The sequence below is a fragment of the Neovison vison genome, chromosome 1 (genome assembly GCF_020171115.1).
Source record: "Neovison vison isolate M4711 chromosome 1, ASM_NN_V1, whole genome shotgun sequence".
NCBI classification, from domain to species: domain Eukaryota; kingdom Metazoa; phylum Chordata; class Mammalia; order Carnivora; family Mustelidae; genus Neogale; species Neogale vison.
The window spans coordinates 122183817-122190824 of NC_058091.1; the positions used below are offsets into that span (position 1 = coordinate 122183817).

Here is a 7008-nt window from a genome sequence, read left to right on the forward strand (position 1 = left end):
TCTTGTTTTACAGATGCTAAATCTCTCAACCATCTCTGAGGATTTTATGTATGGTCTCAGAGATCAGCTCTTCTATGAAACCCCTCTGTTTCTTAGAGAAGAGACCCTCTGGAGAATGGGAATGTAGGTTTCTAGGATTTTACATCTGGGGTGTGGAAGGCGATGGAGGACATAAGTATTTTACATACAAACTTTTAATCAAAGCCTTGTGTCAGGCCTGTCTTTCAACTCTACCCTATTCTGCATCTGATATCTTCAGGATTGAGCATCTTCAGGATTTGATGGAGGAAATTGGCATTCTTCTTTTTTGTATTCTTTCTATGAGTGATGGGATCTATGTTTCCATCTTCATTAATCAACTGCCAGAATCTTCCGACTGCCTTCTTTCTACTGGACTTTTGTATTGGGGGTGGGGTGGGGTGGAATTTTTGTTGCTTTTGTCCACACTCTTTTTCAGCCATTTCTTTTATTCCTTTACTAAAAATTTGGTGTAATCTCATATTTATATCATATTCTAAGCTATGATCCCATACTATGTTACTTATTTTGCTGCTCAAATTGTTCCAGCTCTTGTTACCAAAAGCTCTTTTATGTTTCTTTGTGGGTCCAGGACCAGGAACTGGATGTGCTACTGGGGTATCATTTTTTCTAGGCCCTCCCTGCAGACCAAGCTAGGTAATACATGTGTCATACAAACCCATGTAGACACACATGTCTATACTTGTTTTTGTATCTATTTGTATTTATATGAAGTTACATTTGAGTTCATACTGAAGCTCCTGATTCTAATCTAGTACTACTGCTTCATTCAACGTGAGACCTTTTTAACATTTTATTTTATTTTTTAAAGATTTATTTATTTATTTTAGAGAGAGACAGAGAGCACAAAGTGGGGAGGGGCAGCAGGAGAAAGAAAGAGAAAATCTCCGGGAGACTCCCTGCTGGGCTTGGTGGAAAAAATAATGAATAATGTTTTTCTGAAAATAAATAAATTGGAAAAAAATAATAGGGAAAAAAATTACAATTTTTCTAATTTTGAAACTTATTGAATCCATTAATCCATTCTACTCAAAGTTCCTCTAAATTCTAAATAAATGCCAAAACTATTACTAATTAGCAGTTTAAAACTAATCATAAATCTATTTTATTACATCATAGACTTAACATGTTTCCTTTTTTTTTTTTAAAGATTTTATTTATTTATTTGACAGAGAGAGAGAGATCACAAGTAGGCAGAGAGGCAGGCAGAGAGAGAGAGAGAGAGAGAGAAGGAAACAGGCTCCCTGTTGAGCAGAGAGCCTGATGTGGGACTCGATCCCAGGACCCTGAGATCATGACCTGAGCCAAAGGCAGAGGCTTTAAGCCACTGAGCCAACCAGGCGCCCAATATGTTTCCTTTGTTATGAGCCTTTGTTATGAGTATTTGAGCACAAAAATAAATGCCCAATTTGGGGACTTGGAGCATGTTGACTTTTTTAGAATTATCACAGAAATTTATTGTTTACAGTTGGTTGTATTGAGTGAAATACATGTTCTTAGCCTCTTCATTTAAGCAAGAAATATTGCAACCACAGGTTTCAAATCTTCCTGCTTGTGGAAGAATTAACATGCCAATAATATTCTTCTGACTCTACAAAGAACATTGGTTTGCATTTGTATCTTCTAAAACACAGAGATGTTGATTACATTGGCCAACCATCTGGGTTTGCCGGGAACTGAGAGTTTTCCTGGGATGTGGGACTTTCAGTGCTAAAACTGGGAAATTCCTGAGCAAACAGGGAAGAGTTTGTTTAAATATAGTTTGCTTTGATATTAACATCCAGAAAGCAATTATTAGACAATCAAGTACAGTTATAGATTTTTTGGATGTTACAGGTTACTTTTATAGGGCAGAGCAATGCTCTTTGAAGGCCAGGTGTTTTAGGGGATGTATTTGTCAGAAACTACATTTGTAAGTTCAATTTTGTGTCACAAAACTAAATCTGCTTTTCTGCAACTGAAGAGGAAGAGAGAATATTTTCTTTTTCTTATCATTTGAAAAATTTTCTTAGTGGGAATTCAAAGGACCTACAGTTTCCAGGCCAAGTGCTGGAATTGCATTAATAAACATTAAGGGAAAAAAGGCTGGTCTGAGAGGGTCAGTCAGACAATAGAGAAAAAAAAGGGTGCAGGCAACACTTTGCACCAACATTACCCCTCACTTACATCCAGTTGGTGATGTATGTAATTGATTCAATGGTAATTCCTTGACAAACAAGGAATGACTAATTATTATTTTGTTTCTGAGATTATAACTTATTTTTTGAGCTGGCTTAATAATGCCTTTGCCATGATCACAGCATAGCAATAGTGGCAATTATTGCTATAGAGCATATTATAATAACTCTTCAAATTGTATTTTAATTGAAAATCATTGATTTGTGTCCATCCTAGACACAATAGTGAGGCAATTCTCTCATGGTGAAATGATTGCTTCTCAGAAGTTTTAAGGAAAAAGAAAAACCAGGTATGAGAGAGAGCTGAAGGAAGTAAACGTGGGAACTATCGTCTATCCAGAAGTACATGGGGATGACACAGTGCCTCAGCATCCTGACAAGCTGTTATTTAGTTAATATTATGTGATATTCTGTGTTTTTAAAAAGGATTTATTTATTTGGGAGAGAAAGAGAGAGAGAGCGAGCGAGCAGCGGGAGGGGCAGAGGGAGAGAATCTCCAAACAGATTCCCTGCTGAGTGTGGAGCCTGAAGAGGCGCTCCATCTCATAACCCATGAGATCATGACTTGAGACAAACTCAGTAGTTGGACACTCAACAATCTGACCCATCCAGGCATTTCATATGGTACTGTGTTTACTTCCTTGTTATTCTAGCTTTTAATAAAGCTTTGGCAAATTTTCAGTTTTTTTTTCTTTTTCTTTCTGCACTTTTGGTTTTTAACTGTCATCAATACTTGAAGCCAATAATGTGGTAGCAGGAATGCTCAGGGGGAATTTTGAGGTAAGAGCTGGGGCTCCCCACCCAAGAGGAGATTGTTTTCTCTTTTCTTAAAATGATTTTTAAAATATTTTTTATTATGTTATATTAGTCATCGTACAGTACATGATTAGTTTTTGATGTAGTGTTCCATGATTCACTGTTTGTGTATAACCCCCAGGGGTTCCATGAAATTCATGCCCTCCTTAATACCCATCACCGAGCTAACACATCCCCTAACCAACTCCACCCCTCTAAAATCCTCAGTTTGATTTCTGGAGTCCGTAGTCTCTCATGGTTCATCTCCCACTCTGATTCCTGCCCCGCTTCATTTTCCCCTTCCTTCTCCTAATGTCCTCCATGCTATTCTTTATGTTCCATATATAAGTGATATAACTGTCTTTCTCTGTTGATTTATTTCTCTTAGCATAATCTCCTCCAGTTCCATCCATGTTGATGCAAATGATGGGTACTCATCCTTTCTGATGGCTGAGTAATGGTTATATATATATATATATATATATATATATATATCTCACATGTGTTTTGAGTTCTTTTCTTTTCTTTTCTTTTTTCAGTGTTCTAAGAGTCATTGTTTATACACCACACCCAGTGCTCCATGCAATAAATGCCCTCTTTGATACCCACCACCAAGCTCACCCATCTCTCCACCCCCTCTTCCTTCCAAAGCACTCAGTTTGTTTCTCAGAGTCCACAGTCTTTCATGGTTCATCTCCCTTTCCGTTTTCCCCCAATTGCTTCTCCTTTACTTCTCCTAATGGCCTCTGTGTTATTCCTTATGCTCCACAAGTAAGTGAAAGCATATGATAACTGACTTTCTCTGCTTGACTTATTTCACTCAGCATAATCTCCTCCAGTCCTGTCCATGTTGATACAAAAGGTGGGAATTCATCCTTTCTTTTTTTTTTCTGATGGAGGCATAATATTCCATTGTGTATATGAACCATATCTTTCTTTTTAAGATTTTTTATTTATTTATGTGACAGAGAGGGAGAGACACAGCAAGTGTCTGATCATGTATTCCACCCACTTTTTAACATGATTATCTCTTTTTTGGGTGTTGAGTTTGAGGAGTTCTTTCAAGACACATCTCCAAAGGCAAAAGAAACAGTCAATAAAACTAAGAGGCCACCCACGGAATGGGAGAAGATATTCACAAATGACACTACAGAAAAAGGGCTGATATCCAAGATCTATAAAGAACTCCTCAAACTCAGCAATCAAAAAATAGATAATCATGTCAAAAAATGCGCAGAAGACACGTACAGACACTTCTCCAAAGAAGACATACAAATGGCTAACAGACACATGAAAAAATGTTCATCTTCACTATCCATCAGGGAGATTCAAATCAAAACCACAGTGAGATATCACCTTACACCAGTTAGAATGGCCAAAATCAACAAGACAGGAAACGAGAAGTGTTGGAGAGGATGTGGAGAAAGGGGAACCCTCTTACAGTGTTGGTGGGAATGCAAGTTGGTGCAGCTGCTTTGGAAAACAGCGTGGAGATTCCTTAAGAAATTAACAACAGAACTACCCTATGATCCTGCATTTGCACTACTGGGTATTTATCCCAATCATACAGATGTAGTGAAAAGAAGGGCTGTCCATGGACCAATGTTCATAGCAGAAATGGCCACTGTCATCAAATTGTGGAAAGAACCAAAATGCCCTTCAACAGACGAATGGATAAAGAAGATACGGTCCATATATCTCTAATAGAGTATTATGGCTCCATCAGAAAGGATGAATACCCAACTTTTGTATCAACATGGATGGGACTGGAGGAGATTATGCTGAGTGAAATAAGTCAAGCAGAGAGAGTAAATTATATGGTTTCACTTACTTGCGGAGCATTAGGAAAAACACGGAGGACACTGAGAGAAGGAGAGGAGAAGGGAGTTGGGGGAAATCGGAGGGGGTGATGAACCAGGAGAGCCTGTCGACACTGAGAAACAAACTGAGGGTTTTGGAGGGGCGGGGGTGAGTATTAAGAAGGGCACATGTTGCATGGAACACTGGGTAGTGATGCCTGAGAAATGAATCTTGGAACACTGAACAAATAAAATTAAATTTAAAAAAATCTCAACATCACTTGGTGTCAGGGAAATATGAATCAAAATGACAATGAGATAACCCACCAGTCAGAATGGCTAAAATGAAGAAGTCTGGAAATGAGTGATGTTGTCAAGGAAGCAGAGAAAGTGGATCCCTCCTACACTGTTGGTGGGAATGCAAGCTGCTTCTGTCACTCTGGAAAACAGTATGGAGGTCCCTGAAAAAGTTGAAAATAGAGCTGCCCTACAATCCAGCAATTGCACTACTAAGTATTTACTCTAAAGATACAAATACAGATCCGAAGGGGCATGTGCCCCCCAATGCTTATAGCAGCAATGTCCACAACAGCCAAACACTGGAAAGAGCCCAGGTGTCTATTAGCAGATGAATGGATAAAGAATATGTGGTATATATAGATATACACCATGGACGTAACTAGAGAGTATTATGTTAAGCAAAATAATTCAATCATATAAAGATAATTATCATATGATCTCACTCATATGTGGAATTTAAGAAACAAAACAGATTGGAAACATCTGTAATGCCCATGTGTATAACATCAATCTGTCTAAAACCAGACAATGCCAGATTTTTCAGGAGTTCACATCCTAAGCAACCAGCTCAAATGACTAGAACTTTAGATGTATCTAACAAAAACTGGAGACATTCAGTGGTAGGTTCGAAATCAGGGTGTGTGAAGGGTACAGATTGCTCGAGGAACTTCTCTATATGGTTCCAGCGACCTTCCCAGTCTCCAGTGTCCCCACACTCACCATCAACAGCCATTTTCTCAGCCAGCAGCTCCTCTAGTCTCCTTCTTTTCTTCTTTGGCCCCTCACCTTCTGCCATATTGTCCTCTCCACATGTGGGTTTTCTGTGAGCCTGGTTACATAGCCCCCTATGTGAGCTTAGTCACAACACCCCCTACCCATCTTCCTACCTAGTCTTGCCTGTCCTTTATTCAGTCTCATGAGTTACTAACACTGGTGAAGTTATCATAGAGATTTTGTCAATGTTTAGGAATGCATCAAAAGTATCAGGAGAAGTGACTGGCATTACCAAGGTCAAAAGAGAATGAAGATTAACAGCAGCACTCTCAAACCAAGCAGCAAGATCTACAAACAGAGCTGTCCATCTACTTTGGCCATATATGATCACATTTTCAGGGTAAATGCCATATCTTGTCCTAAGAGCAAGCTCAGCAGCTCCTCTACCTGCATAGAGATTCTTCTCTGTTGGTTTCCCAGAACTTGATACATACCCAGAATAAGCATACAAGAATATACTACAATTAATCCATGATTTACATACAGTGGTATGTAAAAGCTGATCATCTGATCAAAATCAATAGCATTTCCATGTGAGAAGAGTAAAGCATACAAGGCATTGGGTGAACAACACACAAAATACAGGCAATTCTGTTGCCTTGACTGGTCTAGTCATGGAACACTCTCAATAGCATCTTTTTCCCTGGAAGAGTACTGTCAGTCTGCTCCTTCTGACTGGTGTGAGTTCCAGGGGTTTTCAAATTCATCACACTTTGGCATGTAAGTTGGATCAGGTGGCAAAAAGGGTAATTACAAAGCCAGTTTTCCAGGGCAAGGTGGACAGAGGAAGAGGGCACATGGGTCACAATAGGAAAGAGTATTCATCTTCTTCACCTGAGGGGCTGCAGCCCAGATGTCTGGATAATAGTGCAGGGAGAGAGCCCCCAACACACTGTCCTCCACAGGGTGCAACCCACACTGCCACCACAGCCGCTACCTCCCCTGCTGGCACTGCAGACACCACCCAGATGTGGCCAGGTCTTCCTTCTCTTGGTCCTCCTTTCTCTCTTCCTCCTTAGCCTGTCACCACGCAGCCAGCTCTTCTGGAGGGAGGAAGGCAGGCAGGGTATGAAGGGGACAAGCAGAACCCTCACGGAGGGTATGGTCACTGACATAAATACTTT

General features: G+C 39.7%; 1 pseudogene; it reads right to left on the minus strand.

Moving 5' to 3' along the window:
• Positions 1-6014: 6014 nt before the first annotated feature.
• On the minus strand, positions 6015-6709 carry LOC122899971 (annotated as a pseudogene).
• Between the last annotated feature and the right edge of the window lie 299 nt (positions 6710-7008).